Source organism: Parasteatoda tepidariorum, chromosome 10 (genome assembly GCF_043381705.1).
Source record: "Parasteatoda tepidariorum isolate YZ-2023 chromosome 10, CAS_Ptep_4.0, whole genome shotgun sequence".
Taxonomy (NCBI): Eukaryota; Metazoa; Arthropoda; class Arachnida; order Araneae; family Theridiidae; genus Parasteatoda; species Parasteatoda tepidariorum.
Window position 1 is genome coordinate 20,670,587 of NC_092213.1, and position 23,667 is coordinate 20,694,253.

Sequence of the window (23,667 nt, forward strand, 5' to 3'; positions counted from 1 at the left end):
TAATGATCCTTAATAATAATAATGTATTAAAGAAACTGAACTTTGAGTTTGGATGGAAATTAGACATAAACCAAATTCATCATGTTGTGTTTTTTTTCTCGACAGTACCTGCACAAAACGTGCGTGATATTTAAATGAGTCACTTTATTATAAAAGGAAGAAAATTTAATGGGAAATACATGCTATTTTCTCACAGTAAAAACCCAAAATTTTTTTTAGCATCATAATTTTCTCTAAAAATAAGACATTAAACTTAGCGACAGATGTGCTTAAGAGGATCTTTACGAGTTTGGCGTTGCAGTAAGGAAGAAGAAAAATTTCCCCAAGAGCTAGCTCGCTAAAATTCCTCCCACTTTGGAATAACAAACGCAACAATCTACTGCTGCAACCCTGTTTTTCGATTCGAAAATTTTCCCGAGTCCCGGACTTTACCGGGAGTGTTCCAGGTTGCTAGGTTGGTTGCGCGCTTTTCTACCAGCATCTGCGACTGTGCGCGTCGATTAGCATAATTCACGGGCTTCCTTTCGTATCTTTCGAATTTCCCCAAAACATTTTAAGTGTTTTTCCGCAAGGCAGTCGTTCAAGTGTGATTTTAAGAACGGATTAAGAATTGTTCTTTTTTCCCGGAAATTGCTCTTGTAATTGCTTTGAAAGATTCGATATAAAAAATAAGGTAAGCATGCTTTGATTTGTTTATATATTTTGTTCATTTTCCTATTTAATTTGTTATTATTTTTAAAAACTTAGTTTAGGGATAGGTTAAAACAGCAATGTAAATTCGACGTCATTGTCCTGGATTAAATTTTTTTAAATAAAAAATTTACAAAGGACATGAATTGGTCAAAATGTGCAATCATTTTGAAAAAGGAAAATTTAAGATGAGAGAATCTCTATAACATTAAAATTTGTAATGTTCATATATATTGTTTCGGAATAAAAGTTTAAGGAACAGATTAGTTTAAGCAAAAACATAAAACTATTTAGTTATATTTGTTTTATTATCCTTTCTTTTTCTTTGATAAATTTCATTAAAAAGTAATAAGAAGGCATTATTAGTTTTTGGAATAATTTTTGGCGAGAACTGTCTGGAGATATTGATTACATGCATGAAATTTACCATTCTATTAAAAGGTAAATTTATTTTTTTTGATGACTACATGGGGAATCGAATTCTGGTAAAAATATCATACTGTGTGGTAATGACATTTCTGGTAAAAGTTAACCATAATTCTGGTTAATAAATAAAATATAGTTATTTTTTCGATACATTTGGTAATTTTTCAGTTCATATGTCGTACAATGGAAAAATCAATGCAAAAGAGACAAAAGAGTCAAAAATTGAGATCTTTATATATTTGACATTTTCGTACTTTTAAAAACTTTTTTTTTTCAAAAATCAATTTCGCTTAATCAGTTTTTTGAAAATCTACTTTACAGCATGGAGAAAAAATTTTTGGTGAAATTGCCGCACTCCGTAAAATATTCTGGTAAAATTTCTGTAAAATCGTATTTTTTAAAATTTTGCCAATATCAGTACCAAAGCGGTTTGTTAAAAATTTCGGAGCTTTTTGGAGCTCTCATGGATTCTGAAACATGGTAAATGTTACCACATTCTGGTAGTTTTAATATACTTTTTCTAGTGTGAGTTTTAGTGCATAATTAGTCTGATAACATTTAAATTTGCAATAATGCTAAATGTTAATTTAAACAACTTAAGTTCTTCGTTAATTTTTCTCACAACAATAAAAATTCAAGAACTTAAAACTTAGATAAAAAAGCGACTTATTTAAAACTAACCTTATTTAGAATTAACCATGTTCAAAATATATATAAAAAATATATTTTAATATATATGCTTAAAAATGATGTATTCAAATACTTATAAGTTCTAAAATTAGTATAATTTATTAGAATATTGAATAACCAAAGTTTTACTTATAATTATTATTTTCCCTGATAGTTTATAAATATATTGCTCTTTTGAACTAGCAAGTTTAACCTTAAGCGTTATTCTCTTTTACAAAAAGTCCCTTTTTTATTAGCTTTAAACATATATTTTAGTTTAATTATAGCATGTTATAAGAAACAAAAATCTTTCGTTAAACAAGCACTATTTTTAAAGATTTTCAATCAAGTAAATGTTTTTACTTGATCGAAAATAGTATAAGAATATAGTAATATAATAGAATTAATAGTTCATTAAGCCCATAGTGCTACAAACTAATAAGCTAAATGGAATAGTTCATATCGATGTTGAATCCATCAGTTTACTAGTTAGTTAAGTAGTTAATGGTAATGGTTAAAAATACAACTATAGCATATCGTTGAAAGTTTGAAAACAAAAGCAATGCTTCGAGAGCTAAAAGACCTAAAAAACTTTGAATTAAAATAATATAGTCATTTAAAATTCAAGCAGGATAATAATACGGATATTTTAAGCTGTTAAACAATATAATATTTAGATAAATTTTTTATAATTTAAAATCTACATTTTTATTATATTTAGGCTCAATTTTAATTTTTAAAATAAAATAAAGAGTAAAATAAATTTCGATAAAATTTCATTTTTATGCATGTACTAAGATATATTTTCTAAGGATTTGCGAATGTCTTAGATCATCTTAATAAATATTAATTTTGTAATTTTTTCATCGTTCTTTATATTTATTTAATAAAGGTCATAGTCATGGAAAGAAAATGTTTCACCTCTTAAACATATCTCAACACCACACTTAAATCTACAAATCTTTAAAAGCAGTTTTTTAAAAAATATTTCATTCATATTCCAAGGAAAAACCAACGAAAAGACTTTTCACAATGCAGAACTCCGAATGAATGGTTTGTTGTTAATGTCAAGATTAGCGAACGTAGAGAAAAAAAGCGGAAGTGCTAATCTCTCAAAAAGAGTATTGAAAAGTGTCTCACGATAATCAAAAAGTATCGGAAATCAAATACTTTTCAATCACATCAATAAAAGTACGTGATCGAAAAGCTGTTTAAAAATTATATGTAACGTAAATGTAGCGTAAATGCTTATATGTTTGTATTTAGAGCAAATCATGAGGATTTGAATTACATACATTGTATAAAATTCCAGAATAAATTACGGTAAAAAGTATCGACACTCTGTGTGCATCAATCGTATTATAAATTTTTCCATAGAATCCATTTTTCCGTAAGTTGATTCGGTGTCTTTTATAGTGTAGTCCGGAAATATCGTCGTAAGTGGTGGTGTGTTCTGTTCCAAAACAAACAAACAGACCAAAAAATCTTAATAGTGTAGCTCCCCTAGCGGCGTATGATGACATTTTCAGGCATAGGTTCCTAAGCAATTTTAATTCCGATGACGTGCCTTAATTCCCCTAGAATGTTGTTGTAACATTTGAGCAATCCTGTATTATATATAACATTGTTTACGCTTATATATTTCGACAAAAAAATAGTCTAATAATGTCATTTTAAAAAAGGAAGATGGAGAGGGAACAGATTGCAGATTTGAAATCGGCGATACGAAAGTATTAGATCTCATGCAACAGAAAACAAAAAGTGTTATCTTACAAAATTCTTTAGTGTTATCTTAAAAATGTTTTACAATAGTTTCCATCAATTTGTTCAGATTTTTGGAACTATACAGTTCCGCGATTTTGTTTTTAAATTTACAGATTTTTTATTCAGTAAACGCAATTATTTTAAAGTACTTATAAATCATAGCATGCTTGAAAAGTAAAAATTATTTATTAAAAGTATGGTAATACAACATAGTTTTACGATCAATTTTGTCATCTAATAAAGATGGTAATTAATTCTCTTAAAAGTTATCCGAGATTTGAAAGAAACACTGAAAAAACTACGTTCTTTTTCTTTATTTCCTTATTCTGAATGAATTACAGTTATTGGATGCAAAATATATCATAAAGACAATTTTAACTAAAGTGCAATAGTGCAGTTACCTCATTCAAAACAATACCGTATTCAAAACAAAACAAATAAAAATCATGATTCGTAATTAATTAGAAGAATTTTCCTAAGCTAAAAATTCAGACTATTTTCAAATTTAAATTGATAAACATTTAAATCATTGTTACGTACTATGAAATTTAACAAAAGAAGCTTATAAAAATATATATTGACAATACTCGTCAGAAGTTAAAAATGAAGCATCTAATTTGTTTCCCTTTGAAAACAGTAACACTTCTAAAGTATGCTCTTTTAGAATAACCTTTTAACAAACAATCATTTAAATGAATTCTTATTAAGTGGCAGATTGTAATTCTTTATTAAAACTAACAGGTAGCAGGTTATTCAAACTAATTTAACAAAATTTTAAAGGTAAATAAAGCATACAAACATTTGTGATTCACCATGAGTTAATTTAATAAAATTATATAAGCTATTAATACCAATAAGTTTATCAATACAAAAATAATAAAATGCTTACTTCATTTCTCATTTTAATGATTTTTATAGATAAGGTACCAAGTTCTTAAATAAAAGAGTTAAGTTTATTAAAAAAAATAATACATTATGGGAAATATTAGTAACAATATGTTGCAATACTGCCAACAATTCAGTTATCAAAACCTTCTAAATTTTTTCGCAAAAATCTTAAGTTTAAGCAAAACAAATCAAGTAGGTTAAAATTATCGAATTATTTCCTTAACTATATGCTATGCGTTCATTTTGTGTAGCGTTTTATTTTAATTTATAAACATTAGTAAAGATCAATAGTTATTATTTTTATTTCCGATTTTTTTTAAAACGTAAGTTTTAATGAAATAATTTCTTTTGGGGGCAAATTTATCACAAACGTTTTTCAGAGAATAACAAATGCTTGTGTTCTCGTAGATATTCGAATCACGTAAAACTGACTTCATCACACAAACTACCTGCCAAAGGCAAACCACTGTTTCGTTGATTGATAATTGCTTCTGCCAAAACCAGATTAATGAGAACTGAATAACTATATTTATTCAGATGTTTCCTTATATATGAGATTTCTCATTTCTTTTTATAGTGAATTGAATTTAAGAGTTATTATTATAAATTATTTTTTAATAATAACTCTTTTTAATAAGAACTATTGTTTTCAATTTAGTGTTCCCAGATAAATTAGAATTTTAACGAGAATTTGAAATATTTTACAAATGTAAATTATAATAATAAAATATTCATATTTTATTTAAGGAATAAAATATGTTGAAGAAAAAGCAATAAAAAAAAGAAATAAGACGAAGAAAAGAAAAAAAGAATAAGAAAAAGAAATATCATTAAAATTAATTTAAACTAGCCTCCTATAGTGACCAGATTGGTCACCTTTCAAAATTATCTTGTACAACATACAGACTTTAATGTAAAACAAGCTGAAGGTACGGGGAAACTGTATTTAAATATTCCAACTCTTCAACCCCTCTTCCAATCCTAAAGTCCCAATCTTAATTAGTTTTATTTATAACATTTATATAATATATTACCTAATCAAATTAGTTGTTATCCTCGTGGAAGTACTTTGATTTCAATTTTAACTATTTTCAAGAGATGTCTACGATATCGTTAAAGTTCGTTATATATTGAATTTTAGCAATAATTTATTATCTATATGATAAGCCTTTAACTCACACAAATCACCGTAAATATGAACTTACTGTACATTAGTTCATTAATCAAGTAATCAAGTATTGTTAAATTTCGGAGGGGGTTTCATCCCTCAAACCCTCCCCAACACTAAGTCACTGTCTAGAGTTCTATTAGAGCAAATATATTCTAATATAATAATATATAAATAAATAAATTCTTTTCAGCTGAAATATATCTCTTTAATAAATAATGTTTTAATATAAAAGTACTGGAATAAAACTTTAGAAGAGTTTATTGGTTATAGATTTGATGTCTTTCTTTATCTCTCCTAAACTCACTTCAAAAAACTAAGGAAAATATTAAAGTATATTTTTTCCGCTCAAAACGAATATTTTGTACTGAAAAATATGCCGGAAAATGATGCATATGAAAGTGTCACATAATTTATGCATAAGTGATTGTTGCATATTCAAGTAAAATATTAAAAAAAATGTTTGTATGCAATATAATAAACTTAATACGTACGATAATTAACTTGTAAAAATTATGTGAAACGTTAAGGAGTTATCTCAAGTTTACTTAAAACGTTGAAGTAGACATCAGTGGCCATAAATTTGATAACCAAAAATGTCACCTGCTGTTATTAAGCAAGATTTAGATTATTCTCATGCAAAATACCCAGTTTAAGAATTTATTTATGCATGTATAATTTAATTTGATGCATTAATTTAGCGTCAATAACAAACATGAATTTATGAAACAATTTGGAAGATTTGTACTGAGATAGAAAATGCGAAAGTATTATTGTGAAGGTATTTTTGAACGATGAGTTTTATTCATTTTTGCTATTCATTCCAGACTTTAAATAAAAATTCAACATTCTAAAAATGTCATATAGCAGTAAAAAGTTTAAAGGGAGATATCTCTATTTAAAAGAATTATAATGTCAATAAGAGAAATATATTCTATAAATACATCTTAAAACAATTATGAAAACTTAAGAGTATTACGACATATTGCTTCATTTTGCCAATTGCGTTGCATGCGGCCTGCTTGCTCATATTTATTGCTCCATTCCCTTTCTATTTAAAACTTAAAAAAGTCGTTTAATTTCCTACTGATTAAGTTAAGTATTACCTCTTGAATCGTAGTGGCTCAGGGGATAAAGCTTTGGCCTTCCAATTAGATGAATCAGGTTCGAATCCCAGCAATGGCGAGTTGATAAGCATTCCACTCCCAGCTCTCACCGACCACAGTACTGATGCAAAATATTCACAGAGGTGGACAAAACACGGGTCCGAATCCTTTTCCCATCCAGCTACACTTGGGAGAGTTTCGCTACTTTATTTCCTAAGCAATGCAAATACTGTTTAGTTCCATCAAAAAGTCTTTCATGAAAGCTAGTTTGCTCATATGCTTGATCCAAGCGGTTCTCTTGTCTTCTGGGTTGGATTCTCAATTCAAAGACTCTTTTAGTTGAACGTTGATAGTCGTAAATTAACAATCGGGTCGGCTGTTCAATGCTGGTAAAAAATTAAAATAAAAAGTAATATCATTCAAGGATTTTTTTAAACTTTACGCCAGCAACATCTTACAATAATTTTTTCCTTCATCAATGCCATGTTCCCTATATAACGACTATATTCTTTGGCTTTGATCCAGGAGCTGCCTTGTCTTCTGGGTTGGGTTCAAAACTACAAGATCCTTATTTGAACATTTATAGTCGTAAACTAACTATCTCGTCGGCTGTTAAGCGCTGATTATAAAAAAAATACCATTTAAGGTTTCTTTCTTAAACTTTACGTCAGCAGCATCTTACAATCCTTATTTTCTTCATAACTGTCATACTATGCCATATTCCAATAAACTTCGTCCATCAAATGGAAATTTGTGATTTTCAAGTAGACTCATTCTACCGAACTAAAAATTGAATGGTCACTGAAAACTTCAGGCAGCTGATTTCTAAAGAACGTTTTCCTTAACTACTTAAGTTTTCTCTGAAAATATTATAGCTGTTTGGTATGTGTACCTAAGTGCTTTAGTTGATCCGTAACAAATTTAATCAAAGATGAGAAATCGAGTTGGAAGTGCTTCCTTTAAATCGAGCCTGATATTTTGGCTTACTGCACTTGGAGTTTACATTGATAAACTTGTATAAGAAAAAGCACACTGTAAGAAAGTCCGGATTAAAATCACGGTAAAAATTTTATTCCACAATATTAAGTTATAATTTTCTACTTTATCAAATTTATACCGTAATATTAATTTAACGTAATTTTAATTTAAATACAGTTATTCAGTAAATGTTAATGTAAAATTTCACGATTTATCAAATTGCTTGTTTCGTAACATGTTATGGTAAAAATGGATTTTACAGTAAAAAGTGCGGGTACCCTGATTTCCGGTGCTTTTAAATGTAATTTTATTCGAATTTTTTACAGAACAGTGCATGATTATTTTACAGTGAGTGAAATAATATATCAGATTTCTTATCTAATTTCTTTAAAAACAAATTTTTTAAAAAAAATTCGTATTTCGTCTTTTTTCTATAGAGTCCTTGTTTTTTCTATTTTGTACTTAAGTTTGATTTACTCACAAGTAAGTAGAGGTTGGACCACACCGAATTATGACATTAATCCCATTTTGCAGTAAAATACATAAATATTTGATCAATTAGCAAAAAGGTGCAGAGAAGCAAAATGTAGTGAAATAGAATGTTCATATATTATTTTAAATATATATAAATAGAATTTTAATATATATAAAAAAAATAGTCAATTTTTTGTTTCGAGAATTCTAATACTATTTAAAGTTTATTGCATAATACGACAGGGAAAAAGAGAAACAATATGAATAAATTTTGATCTAAAGAATGATCTAAATTAAAATGCAATGTTTGTGGTTAAACTGTGAACCATTAGCATGGTTTTTACATCTGCAGTTGAAATTAAGTTTACGAAATAGGACATAAAAACGTATTTTTTCTGAATAAACACGATAGACAGAATCGAATTTCTAACCCTAAAAAGTATGGAGAGGAGTAACGCAATCTGTAAAATAGGGTCATAATTGTTTATTTAAGAGAGCAGTTAAAAGTTAGAATTTACCTGCAATTTCATTTTTTCAACAATTCTGAATCAAATTACGGTAGTTGAATGCTTTTTTCCCGAGCATAATACGAAACAAAAAAAATCTGATATACAGTAATTTCTATCTTAATAGCCACAAAATCACTGAATAACTCGAATTAAATATTACTGTAAAAATTATGGTGTAATATTTCGCAGTCAAATGCATTTTACGGATGTTGCACCCAAAGTGCCGGTATTCTATGACGTAAAATTATCAATATTTTTTACAGTGCAGTCACACCTTTGAAACTGTATAAGCAAATTCCGGCACTCAGTGTGCCGGTATTATTTATATTTTTACCAGAACGTGCTACGAAACATTAAATATAATGTGCCATAATTTTTATTTCTGATATACTCTAATTTATTAATCACCAAAGTGCTGGTATTAATAAGGTAATTTGATTCAAAATTTTTTAGAATGCAGTCTGTGTAAGCGAATTTTATTGCACCAAATTTTGAAATTTTGCAAAATTCCACGCAATCCATAATAATTTATTATTATATTTTTTCATTTAGTTCATGTTCGAAAGATAGTTTTTGTAAAGTGCATTCATTTTTAGATTATTTTGAATAAAAAAAATTCGCTGAAATGTTCTCAATACTGTTTTTGAAAAAACTGTGATTTTTTAAAATTTACAGTTTTAAAAATATTTAACCGATTTTTATCTCAAGAATTGTCTATTTAAAATTACTTTGTTTAAGAGAATTTAAATATTAGAGTAATTTAAGATTCAAAAAAATGTTTTAATTCATTAATTAAATAAAGTATTTTTATTGAACACGTTTTAGATCAACAAGTTTTACAAATATGTGCAAAACGTTTTTGAATTACTTACGTTCTAAAAATTTGTCACAATTCGCTAAATATAAAATTAACTGTAAAAGGCTAAAACTTTCGACCACTCTCCAAAATTTAATGTTTGGGAGTATATTTTCTTCATATTTTTTCTTCATTTAATCTTTCTTCATATTTCGAAGGATAAAAATTTGAACATTTCGGTAAAACAAGCACTCATTTAAAAATCTCTTATCAAATAACTGTATAAAGTACCGGCATATTGGGTGTCTCATCAGTAAAATTAATTTTTACATTAAAATATTATGTCATAACTTTTACAGTAATACTTATTTAATTAGAGTGATTCAGTGATATCACGATAATTATTACTGTAAAAATTACTGTAAATCAGATTGTGTCCGTAATTTGTTCCGATTATTATGTACAGTAAAAAGTACCAGCAAAAGAATCTGAAAGCTGGTACTTTTTATCGTAACTTAATCGGGAATTTTTGGCAACTTATTTTTTGAACCTCTAGGAATGCCTGCAAGTACAAGTAAATATTCGTGAATTAATCAGAATAAATTTACACAATATTATAACTATCGGTTAATTTATTATATTGTATAAACTTATTCTGAAAGGTACAATAGTTGTATTAATAGTAACTTAACTGACTATTTATCTACTGTACCGCTTAATGTGATAAGTGTATTAAATGTTATGGTAACATTGAATTACTGCTAGGATCAAAATGACAATTACTTGAATAGTTTTATACCAATTAGATTAACGCCAAAGGGATAAATGTCAGTATAGATTCAACTATTCAGTCTCTTGACAATCGTAATACAATTAAGTTCTAAAAATAGCACACTGAGTTATAAGTAGCAAAAGAAAGTATAAATTGAGTAATGGTATTTGATGAACACGTATGAATACTAACTACCACATTTTGCGTGAGGTATTGAATTGTAAATGTTTGAAGTGTATCTGAAATTTGCTTTCAATTTATGCCGCTTTATAAACTTTTAGTTTCTCATATGTCAAGCACTTTATCCTGTTTAAAACAAGTATATTTTTTAAAATTATTGTGTGAACTAAATCAAAATGAATTTAAAAGAAAAAGAAGATACTATACTTAACTCTAGTGTTGTAAAACTAATTTAAGAGTTATAATTTATTTTCTAATCAAGTGTATTGTTAACGGCATTATGAAGTTGACATTGATGATTTTGTCTGTTTTATAATGATGTTAAATAAATTTAAAACCGAAATAACATTAATAATGATGGTAAACAAAATTAATTCATTTAAATTTGCTTGTTTTATAAAACAAAATAAATTAAGTTTGATTTATAGCAATGAATACTATTAATTCACAAATTGAACTAAAAAATTATAACTTGTTTATCTGGACTAATTTTACACATTTAAAAAAATTCATTTTATAATTGTATGCGAAGAAAGATAAATAAAAGCGGAAAATATAAGCAAAACACGCATTCTTAAAATATTTGATTTATTCGCATCCTTAAATGAAAGTTGATTTTTCACTCGATTTTTTCTCATTATGCACTGAACGGAATACCGTAAAATGTATTGTGATTTAGGCTCTATGTGAAGACCAAAAAGCTCGGTAATTTTTATTAAATGCTTTGGCATTGATTTTGATAAAGTAAACTATAAAATATGGTCTTATAATATGTTATGAAGTTTGATAAATGTGGTAAAACTTACTAATTTTATCATGATGCTTTAGAGCATGGTATCAGAACCATTTCAGTTATGCTTACGTTGCAGTTCTGAATTTTTTGCTCAATGAATTCATAAAAAATTACTTAATGAATGGTTTAAATAGGGTAGTTTTATTGGAAATTTTTCTGCATGCGCAAGGAATGAAAATTCAGGTGCTCATTAAATAAATAAAATTCATATATATATGGGCAAAATAAATTATATATATATATATCAGTGGTTACCAACTCGCATCCAGGGAAGCCTTTTTTTGTGGTCCGCGAACCAAAATATATTAGTTGTCATTTTTTTGCGGGTAATTTTCGTAGGAAATCTATATGGGTTATAAATACTTTTAAGTTTTATATCTGAACAATTTGATATCTGTTGCACATTAATTGCTTAATACATAGGTGCGCATGTAGCCAGAATTTTTTAATATGTAATTAAATATTTCTAAAAATCTACTTCTTATTTTAATTTGTAATTCAATACTTTAGTTTTGTACAACTTGATAAAAAACTGACAGTAATATTTAATGTTCTTTCAAACATAAAAGAGTTAATTGCGGCCGCCGTCCTCATGTAAGTCGGAAACCCTATATATATATATATANTATATATATATATATACGTTTTTCTGGTACGTTGCTTCTGTTACCTTCAGCAACATTGATCAATGTGCATGCTTAGTTCATTCGAGCGGATTAGTCCCATCTCCATTTCTCATAGATTAATCTCAAAAGGTGGATTAAAAAATAAGAACTACTCATTTAGTTAAAAAAGGTTGCATAAGAATCGAGAAAAAAGCACTAAAACAAAAGAAAATATGGGACAAATAGGCTGGAGTGAAGTTCTTGCATTTGTTAGAAATTGCATTTATTTATTTCGAATGCCTAATAACAGCGAAAGAAGAGGGTAAGAAGAAATAGTATTATAAAATAACTATGCAAATGAGAGGTTTCATTTTTTACCAATGCATCATCTAATTAAACTTAAAAGCATATTTCTGACACTGAACTATTAAAGTGATTTTGTTATGCAATAAATCTTAAGTTCGTCAATCAGACATGCGTATACAATATACTAAATTTGCTAAATATCAAAAACTGTTGAGAAATCACGTGGATAATTATTAAAATGCATTTTCAATTACGACTAATCAAAAAGTTTCTTGTCGTATCAAAAATAAATTTTAGCTCTTTGAAAATGCAGTTAAAAATAATTTTTATCACAAATTTTATCTAAAATGATTTTAAAAATATATGCTGGGATGGTTTAAAAAACAAAAATTTGTTTTAATAATTTTGTAATACATGTTATAAATATTTAAATCATTTCAATCATTTTATGGTCAAAAATTTTAAAACAAAATTATTCTTAAAAAAATGTTTGTATGCTACTATTTTTAATTAAAATCTCAATAAGCTTGCAATTTTTTAAAAAAAAACTTTATACATAAAATGTTTTAAATACATAAAAATAATTAGGTTTGTAGCCTCTCTATATAAATATTTAATCGTTAGTCTTAGAGTTCATTTTAAATTGTATTGTAGTTTATCAGTATTATAAACATTATATTGATGATATATTAACATATGGAGTTAAATTTTACATTTTTTAATTATCTTAGATGCTCAGTTTAATATTAAGGGAAAGCACACAAAGATAAATTATTTCCACCATAAAATAAATGAACGAAAGTAAATGTTAAAATATAATAAAAAGAATATACTTATAGAATATGCTATACATTCTTATACTTATACTAACATACTTAACATGCTATATACATATACTTATACATATTAAACTATACTATACTAAACTATACTATACTATACTATACTATACTATACTATACTATACTATACTATACTATACTTATACTTACAGAGTTTACTATAAAAATATCCTGTACTTATGTTTTAAAATAAATCCTTTTTTCAACTTATATAAAAGCGGAATTATAACAAATCAAAATATTTTCCAATACTGCCATTATATAAATTTATATAAAAACAAATTGTAAAAGTTTAAATGAATTACTTACGATTTATGTTGTCTGGACTTTTATATTTTATAATGCTTAGTAAAGACTTGATTATTTATGTCTCGCAAGAAAGCCCTGAGAAAAACACCGCTGCTTTTTTTCGAAAAAAGTTTTATTTTCTGTTTATAACATAACAATCGTTAAATTTCTCTTTTGTTGTTTATAGTATAAAAGCTTACTGAGTCTACAAATAGATTTTTTCTGTATATCTGTTTTGAAAATGTCGCATTTTTCACTTTTATTAAATTCTTTTAGATACTTGGTCTACGTGAAAGAGAACTTTTTCCTAAACGAAAAAAAATTACGACTTGCTTAACAGCTCAAATAATGTTCCACAAAATATTCGATTTATTGATCTGAGTTGATCTTTTGGAAAAAAAGACTAAATAAATTAATTTTAATATATTTAAAAGAAGTTTTTATTTTTGTTAAAGTTAATCAATTGTTTCAGTTAATGAGGAGTTTTTTGAAGGATAATTAGAACAATAGGGTAATTATTTTTTCAATAATATTTATTTAATTAGAGTGATTCAGTGATTTTAAAGTAAATATAACCGTAAAAAATTACAGTACATCTGATTTTTTGCTTCTTAAAATTTCACAATAAAAATGGATTTAACGGGAAGAAGTACTGGCAGCCTGAGTGTCGGTACTTTTCATTGTAATGTGATTTTAAGATTTTTACCGTGTACCGGTATTTTATATTTTTTCTTTTAATGTTAAACTATATTTTTGCTAATAAAATTTTTTAGTCTCTTCTGAATTTCTTTCTGTATTTTTACAGAAATTTTAAATTTTCAATTCTGTGTAATATGACATGAGACTCCTGATAAATGATTCCCAATTAATTCCCATGTAGTTTTTCTGAATTTCTTTACAGTGTAGCTATAACAATTTATTTCTGTTTCATTTGCATATGTTTTCGCGAAAAGAACCAAACAGATCACTATTCGTTCATAATTACGAATAATGATATTTTCTATATTTATAATTATTGTCGTTGTCTACATTTATCGTTATCTGTAATCATCGTAATCTCGATATTTTATCTAAGATATAGTTTTAACTTTATTTTCTATGCTTCAATCATTTTCGATTTCTTCATTCAAGTCTGGCAAGTCTTAAGAAAGGGCTTCTTATTTTGAGCGTTTGAGACTTCTTGGAGATAAGAAAGTTTTTTAACTAGCAAAAAATGTATCATTACTATATTCGGTATGCCTTATTTTTTCCTAACTTATTTCTTTCATGGCATTAAAAGTTATACCTGCTGTACGAATAATAATAAAAAATAACATTTATAGCGTTTTTATAAGTTTATAGCATAAAAATACTTGTGAAAATCAGATTTTATTAATTCGCTAAAACATGAAAATGTGTAAAGCTAAACACAAGAGAGCAATATTTTGTATTCGAAGCTCAATCAAATATTTAAAGAAATTTAGGTGGTAAGAAATGCAGAAAAATAACAAATTATTATATTTCAATTAAAACTGGATTTATTTAATTTTTATTTCTTGTATGTTACGAACTAGCAAAAATAGAAGAAGGATTTTAAGAACATATTTAGAAAATATTATTTCAAGACAAAATAAGCGAAGCTGAAAATTTTTTCATAATGCAACTACTTTCACCAAAGCAAAAAACAAATATTTTTACAAATATTCCTAAAACTAGCTATTTTTTAACTACAAAAATAAAAATATTAAAAATGAAACTCTTTGTATTTGATTTTGTACATATTCTTTCGAATTTTTATATAATCAACCAAGCATTAAAATAGTTAGTCTATTAAAACTGGTGAGAAAATTTTAATTTTGAGTGCTTGAAAAAAGTTGACTTCTGAGATTTGTTGAAGGAAAATTAAATGTTTGAGCTAACAAGGTATATTTCGAGAAGATTGTTGACATTTGTCCAAGTTTACTTAATGGATAAGATTTACTTACTTAAATAAATTTTGATAACATCTTTTATTTAATTTTAAATTCATTTTATGCCTGGAGTTAACTCGTATGCTTCAGTGTATTTATCAAATAGAATAAGTCATGATAATAGTTAAGTCTAAATTTATCTTTAAACAAAAACTATATATTGTTTAACTTTGCTTCAAAATATTTTTTTCGCGTTAGCTTAGAATGTTATTTTATCAATAGTTTTATGTAGTTTCTTCTTTTAAATTCAAACAAAACGAAAATCTTTTCTTGTGTTTCAATATTTCTGTCGCAATAAAACTGTAAATTTGCACGACTCTCCTAAAGTATTTCTTAGATATTTTATATTATTTACTTTTCTTAAATTGTTTGTTTCGAAAAAAAATTATCAACTTTTAACATTTTATTTTCAAATTATAGTATAAAAAAACGATTTGGATTAGTTTTTGTAAAATATTTGTTGACTTTTTACATCTTATTTTTAAAGTTATTTCATCTTGATCTCTATGTGCCAAGATTCTTGTAAAACATAATGTATTATAGTGAATAAAGTTATTCAATTTGCCTTAAGAAAAAGAAATAGATGTTGTAATTTGTAAAAGAATAAAAGAACAAAAATCCAACTACATAACTCCTTTGCGTACAAATGGAAATGTATCATAGATAAATAATCCCAAGTGACTAAAGATATTTCGTGATTAAAAACTTCATTCACTTCAAAAATATATAAATAGGAAATAACAGTCAACGGGTTTCAAGTGCTCAAAAATAGGCACCCGTTTTCTAGACTTGCCATACATAAATGAGAAGAAACAAAAGTGATTTGAAATATAAAACGCAAAGTTGCCAAAGAAAAATGGAAACAAATAAAGGTGAGAAACAAAACTGAAAAAAGCCACAGTAGCTGAGAAAAATGAAAGATTAAAAACAGAGCAAGAAACAGTGGCCGAGAGAGGCAAATCAGGGTAAACTGCATTTCCACGTGCTATCTAGAGGTGAAGAATTAATGTCGTTGAAACAGTATTCATATTAATAAAACTAGATTCGAGGGCATCAGGATGAGCAGAAGTGAATGGGGGGGGGTAATTTCGGCATTGTTTAACCCACTGGCGGTTAAGGAAATGGGCAAAATTGGGAGAATGTTTCTCCCCTACACACAGTTCCCCTATCAGTTAACATGGGAAAACCGGTTTTGCTATGCAGAGAAGACTGCAGGTTAAAATGCGACTTTTTACGTGCAGAACCGTCAGTGGGTTAAATTGTATTAAGCCCAAGATTCGAACAATGTGCAGCGATTGCGGATTTCTCATATTCTTGATAGCTGGCATATCTACAGTGTTTAAGCCAATATTTTAAAAAACGTCTAGATTATCTGATGTAACCAGAACAGGAATGTGTGCACTGAACAGGAATGTGTTAAATGCCTCAAATATACATATTTTCAGGTATTAGGTATACATCTGGTCACATCAGGTACACGTCACTGTGCTATATCACATATTACGTCAGGCATACATTAGGTTTCAAGTATACACAATTTCAAGTATACACATTTTCAAGTATACACATTTTCAAGTCATATTTCGATAGCATTTTACTCTCAGAAACTAGATTTTTACTGTATCCGGCTTACAACTTTTTGTTCATTTATTTTATTACTCAAAAAATGACAGTATAAATAAATAAATAGATATACATAAATAAATAAATAAATAATGTAACTTTAGACAACTAACATAAGTTACCCCTTATTGGCTACTTTGCTGCTTCTTTTTATTTCAACGCTGTCTATGTTAATTCAGCGCATTTTATCTTCAATTTTTATCGCTTATACAACCGATAAAACTAATTTCGGTGAAATTAGCGTATCAGTTTCAAGCGAGAAATCGATTAACGTTAGGGTTCACGTTCTTTCACTTTTTCCAAGAAAATCGAAAAGATAATGGAACAGGCGTGTTGTCGAAAAAATAGGTGAACGAGACAAGAAAGCATTATGATAAGCCCTATTATAATTTAGATAACTGGTTAAGTGGCATCTTAAAGAATAGATTCATTGTAATAGCTAGACATATTTTCTTGTTTTAATAAGATTTAAGCGTGAATTGGGTTAGGAAAAAATTACATGGGTAAAATAAAGACTTAAAATGTTTTTAAGAATAATCCTAATAAAACTTTTAGAAACTCATCATCCATAAATAATTTCAATCAAATGCTAGAATTTCTTGTTTGATTGAGATATAAACATAGATTTTGTTTAAGATAGCTCATAAACTAAGATTTTTTGAAAGTATTTTTTTTGTAATTTAAAATTTAGTCAAAAGTGTTTGATAATTTCAGTAAAATTTTTTGATTAAAAATTTAGTCATAGATTTTGTTAGGGATGATGTTAGCTTTATGAGCTTTATGATATGAGCTGATATGAGCTTTAATCAAGATATTCGTTAGTTATTCTTGATAAAAATATCGTGATTGTTTTGAATAATTCCTCTGAAAACTGAGGGTTCTAATATTTTTAAATTGTAGCAACAATTATATGTTGAAACACTGAATTAATGCTATTTAATTATTCGCCTATAATGTGTAGCATAAACTATAAGTGCTTCGTAAAACGCGTTCTGAGAAACAAATTTTTAAAAATTTTCATGCAATAATTTTACAGTATTATATTTACTTAAATATGTATATAAGCATTTTTAAGGGGTAAAGTTTAGATGAGAAATATTATTCTGTAAAATATTGTGCCAGGAATAAAATAGGAAATAAATTGTTAAGAAAACAATGCTTAGATACTTTGTTATTAGCAATAAGGTATATATTCAGCAACATGAAACACTATAGGGATTTATTTTTTCTGCTAAAACATGATGTGATTTGTGACGAAGCTTCGCATTTAAATTCCTATATAATCCACATTTATAAAGTCTGAAATATCAATTTCCCTTAACTTGTTTTTAAAATAAATTCAATTACATCGCGTGAAGAAAGAGTTAATTTACTAAACAGTGAACTAATTTTTAATCAGCTTTTGTTATACATTTAAATGATATTTGCTCCTAAGTATTTCAAACTGCCAAATTGATAGAAATTGCTTATTGACTGTTTTCACATAATACGGTTAAACAACCAGAATTTTATACACACCAACCTTATGAAGCCATTTAGTTCCTTGTAGCTCGGTACATAGTATAGCCGAGAGGATTAATCCGTCAATCTCATGACCGGCTGAACGGGTTCAAATCCCGGCGTTGACATCACAGCATTTCTTAAATTCCTTCAACACATGAAGAGTTTCCAGTGTTCTGCACTACCTGATTGGAGACCCTGTGCTATTAGAATGCGAAGCTCTCATTCACGCAGAAATGGTAGCACCACAGAGCTTCTTAACGCAAAGAAGACTAGTATTTCCCATTTTTCACGATAGATAGCACCACCAGATAAACTAATCAAGCCATTTTTCTCGGCTTATTTGACAAATTGTAACTGAAACGCAGCATAATTCCAATGTCCTGTGCCTAACGAACAGCCAGCCTTAAAAAGTTAAATTTAATTATTACGGTTTTAAGACCATGCTAGGTGTAAATGGTTAAAATTCTGTATAGTTTTGCCTTCTTGCTATTTAACTGTACCAACTTTAAGCGTTTTCAAAACCGTAAAAGTAAAAATGCTCCTAACCGTAAATTTTACGGTTAATTGAATGGATAGACCGCTGCTGGTTATTTAACCGTGCTTTTAGAACGAAAAGTCTAACAATGCGCAAAGTTCAAATATTATTTTATTATCCTTACTTTTCTTTTTGGTGTAGTTCTAATGTCTTTATTTCAAATTTTAATCTTTATTAGATTCATTAAATTTTTTGATTAAATGTTTTAAGTTCTGATTAAAAAAGTTAGAAAGCTTAATATAAGGTTAGGAAGAAATTTCTTTTCGAGGGAAATCTCAATAAAATATACGATAAGATCAAAGCAAATTGATTTTAAAGTAACGTCTTATGAAGACGGGTACTGATTTTAATAGGATTCGAACATACATAGACAGATATATTGCAAAATTACGTAACATGTTGTCTACGTAAAGGGTGGAAATTGGGATAGAGCATTTAATCGAAACATTAAAAACCTATTAAATTAAATTTAACTTATTTGTTGACATAATAATTGTGTTTACATGGATGAATTTAGAATTTTTAATTAATTTAATAATTATTATTCCAAAATTCAAAATTAATTATTTAACACTAACGTTTATGAAATAATGTTGTTTAAATAAACGTTTTTGATTGCCAATAAAGATTTTTTAGAAATAAAACGCTTTTTTAAGCCTTCCCTGCTATCAAGAAATGCTAAATTTTTACTATGTAAAAATGTGATCAGACTCATAAATCTGGAACCTGACCAAAGATTGAGAAAATATAATAGTCATTTTTGAGAGAATACAGGAGAAGACACTGGCTCTTAGAGCTGTCTTGCTAAATCTCATAATTAATAACATGAAAAAATAGATGGACCATAAAACTTAAAATTGAAGCTGCAGTTTTATTCGGATTATCAGTTTCGGATTATCAGTTCGGATTGCAGTTTTATTTTGATTTTCTTGTTCCAATATATTCTAACTCCTACTTATTATCAATTCCTTCTTTCCAACTGAATGGATAATATTAAGAAATGGCAAATAAAGAGCATTAAAAGGTGAAAACTTAACTCCTTTACCGCATACAATTAACGCATATATATGTAAATAAAATTTCTCATTAGAACTTTCTATAATAATTTAATTCCCATGTTTTTACGATGGCTTTGAGCTACAAAATTAATTCAGGATTTCAGGCATATTTGGAATTTACATAATGCGCTCAGATATGAATTTAAACTTGGTGTAGCGTGGATATGAGTAATTCACAAAAGTATGCAAATTAGGAGTCAAAATAACAGCTTTGCTCCGACAAAATTGTCACATGCTAATGAAGATGATATCTTCAAAATGTCAGCTCTGAGAAAATTTTAGAATGGCTAGCAGAATGACTAATAATTCAATGTATGAAGGAAATTAAAGTTTGAAGCAAGAACCTTGATTAAGATGCTGATTCGATGAAATGAAAAAAAATATAGTAATAAAGTTTTAAATTATTTTATTGAAATTATTGTCAATGAATCTAACAAAAAAAAGTTCTCTTGCCAATAACTCTGAATTTTAACTCCTAAATAATGTTCATTTGTCCTAATTTATACAATATGAGGGTCTTCCTACTTAGCAAATGTCATAGAAAGTTGAGCTTTTTTCAATTATTTGCATTTATACCTCATGTATTTATAGATCACGTATATATCAGTAAAGATTTTCCAATTTTGGCATAAATCATTCTTTATTCTATATGCAGTGCTTTAAAGTAAGTTTGTTTAATCATTTGAAAAAGAAACTTGATGTGAGCTTAAGAATTTTCACGTACACACTAACAAATATTTTATATTTTGTAATGGCAAATATTTTTTTTAACCATGGCTACAAAACTTGTTTAATGTTTTAAAATGTGATGCAAGCATCACATTGACAAAAATTTGTAAAGTAATCTTGAATCTAAAGTAAGCTTGTTCAACTATTTGTAAAGCAATCTTGCTGTGAGCTTAAAAGTTTTCATGTACCGTCATGTGGGGCTACTTTGTGCAAATTCGAATTTGGCACTTTTCAAGTGCTGCTATTCAGTATTATGTTTTTATCACGTTAAAAATGTGTGGAATTTGAAGATAGAAGTCTCCTCTATTACTACAAACATTTTTTCGAATTTTAAAACAATCTCAGAGTGTGTTTTGTTTATCCAATGTCAACAACTTTCCGAGAACGTCGGACGTCGAAAAGTGTGCGTGGAAACTTTAGTTGTGAAATGCAAAGACGTTGATAAAACAATTGTCGTAAGTGCAAAGTATTTTATTTATATATTACTAAACAATTATATCATGTTAGCGTTAAAAAAATTTGAAAGTTAATAACAAATAAACGGAAAAAGAAAAAAAAATGCCCTGTGCGGCTACTTTGTGCAAAGTTTCATTCGTTTTTTTTTTCAACAGAAAAATTGTCAGACGTTATAAAAAAATACCTGGAACGAGGAACTACCGTGATTACACTTTAGAAAGGCTGCAACAATGTTTGCAAGCAGTTGCTGGTGGTATGTCGATTGCAAAAGCTTCTTGGAAGTACAAAATCCACAGAAATACTATATTTAATAAAATTCACAAGAAACACGTGAAACGTGCTATTAAACTGTTATTTTTCTTCTACAAAGATTTTTCTAATGAATTAATCAAACGATTTAACACATAAAAATATATATTTTATAGGACATCAGGTGATTTTGACAGAAACTGAAGAGCAAGTTCTGTCATGTTCATTCAAGCATGTTATGTTCAAATTTATCAATATTATAAATGTCAATGAATATGTAATAATTATTATTTTTGAAATTTCATCGATTTCGATGTTCAAAAATGTATATGGTTTACTTTTGTTAATACTCAAATGTTTCGAAATAAACATTCTTTTTAAGAAAAAATTCTTTTTTAAAAATGTTTTTTTAACACTGAAAATTATTTTCTTTACATATCTTGATATAATTTTTACATATCTTGATGTTTCTGTTATTAAAAATGTCAAAAATTAACTTTGTTAACAATTTTTTATCAATATTTTACTAAAAACATGATTATTAAACTGAATTCCTATCGCTGCACAAAGTCCTTGCACAAACATACCTTGCACAAAGTAGCCCCACATGGGGGCTACTTTGTGCAAGGTATGTTTTGACTTATTATTTGTAAATATTACATACAAATAATGCCAATATTGATCAAATTCACTCGTCTGAGTCCAGTTATGAATATAATATCGATAAATTTTACTGAAGTTTGAATCAACATAGTTTTTTTACATGTCAAAGTTCAAAAACTGCGAAATCCTGCACAAAGTAGCCCCACATGACGGTACGCACTGACAAAAATTTTATTCTTGTAGCAGTAAATATTTTTTTAACCATATCGAGGTAGACGAAATTTGCTTCCTGTTTTTAAATGTTATCAAAGTGTCACATTGACGAAATTTAATGTAAGTTCAGAACAGCGCAACCATGAAACAACAGTGGTGTTTGGTGAAGACATTTCTGAAAATTAAGAAAAAATACATAATATGGTTAATAAGACTAAAGCATACGACATTTGAACCATTCATTTGGTAATTTTTCTGTTAATATAGTAATGGTTACCGAAAATTCTGGTTTTCAAAATTATATTACTTATACCACACATTTAGTAAAAGAAATAAAAAATTGAGAAGTAAATTTGGTCAAATTAATGGTTTCTATATCATGCTCTAAGGTATCATGATAAAATTACCAAATTCAACCACGTTTATAAAATTCTATTACGCAATACAAAACTATATTTTATTGTAAATTTTACCAACATCAACAACAAAGAGATTTGTTAAAAACTATCGACCTTTCTGGTGTTCCCGTACCACAGAATTGCAAAATTATGGTAATTTTGTTCATACTTTTTTCTCAGTATTGAAAAAATTAAAAGGTTCTTAGAAATTAGGAAATGATGCAACGTGTCAAAAATAAATAGAAAAACGAAAAAAAAACATCTCACTATTGTTAAAATGGTAAGTTAGTCTAGTAACTGATTAAACAAAATAACCTCCTTTATCTTGCATAGCGGTTAGAAAAATTTAAGATACACTTTTTAAAGGGATTTTTAGAGCATACTATTAAAATAAAAACTTTCCTCAGGTTTCTAAACTTGCCTAGAATTATTATTTTTACCAGGCTTCATAATTTGCAGTTCTGAAACAGATATTACAATTCTAAATGGCAGTTTAGAACAATTCTAAAATATTTATTATGATTTTAAAAGTTAATCGACATTTTTCCAGAACCTTTTCTTGTTTTGTTTCTATTATTCAACTCTGATTCAAACAAACGTAGTTTTAATACCAAGATTCGAAGATGAAAATTTTATTAAGAATTTTTTCCAAAGGTTCATAAAGGATCGTTCTTAATTGAATGGAACTGATTTATTTATAATTTTTTTATCATTTTTTTATAAAATTTTTTGTCTTCAAAATGTCTATCATAGGTACGAAAATTATTATTACTTTTTCATCTTAGCAGTTATACATTAAATCCAAAATTGGCGTTTGAGATAAAACTATAAATATTAGATAATCGGATAAAATATAGATAATCCGATAGACGAAGTAAATGATGAAAAATATCCATTGAGACATTTTATCACAATTTATTTTCCATTTTCAGGAAAGCATAGAAGTTATACTTGGCTTCGATGAAATCTTACAATGAAGACAAAAATAATTAATTAAATAATAACTTTGATTGTAAAAATTTATATAAATGCATCACAACCCTGAAATATTATTTTTTGTGACTTATCTCAGTCTTCCAATTAGCCTTAAATTAGTC

At 27.3% G+C, this 23,667-nt stretch overlaps 1 protein-coding gene across 1 annotated transcript in view; it reads left to right on the forward strand.

Moving 5' to 3' along the window:
- Nucleotides 1–399: 399 nt before the first annotated feature.
- Nucleotides 400–23,667, forward strand: part of LOC107442729 (uncharacterized) — a 71,147-nt gene continuing 47,879 nt past the window's right edge. Inside the window, exon 1 of the mRNA XM_016056361.3 lies at nt 400–673. The gene's annotated coding sequence lies outside the window, so the exon portion shown is untranslated. The remainder of the gene's footprint in view (nt 674–23,667) is intronic.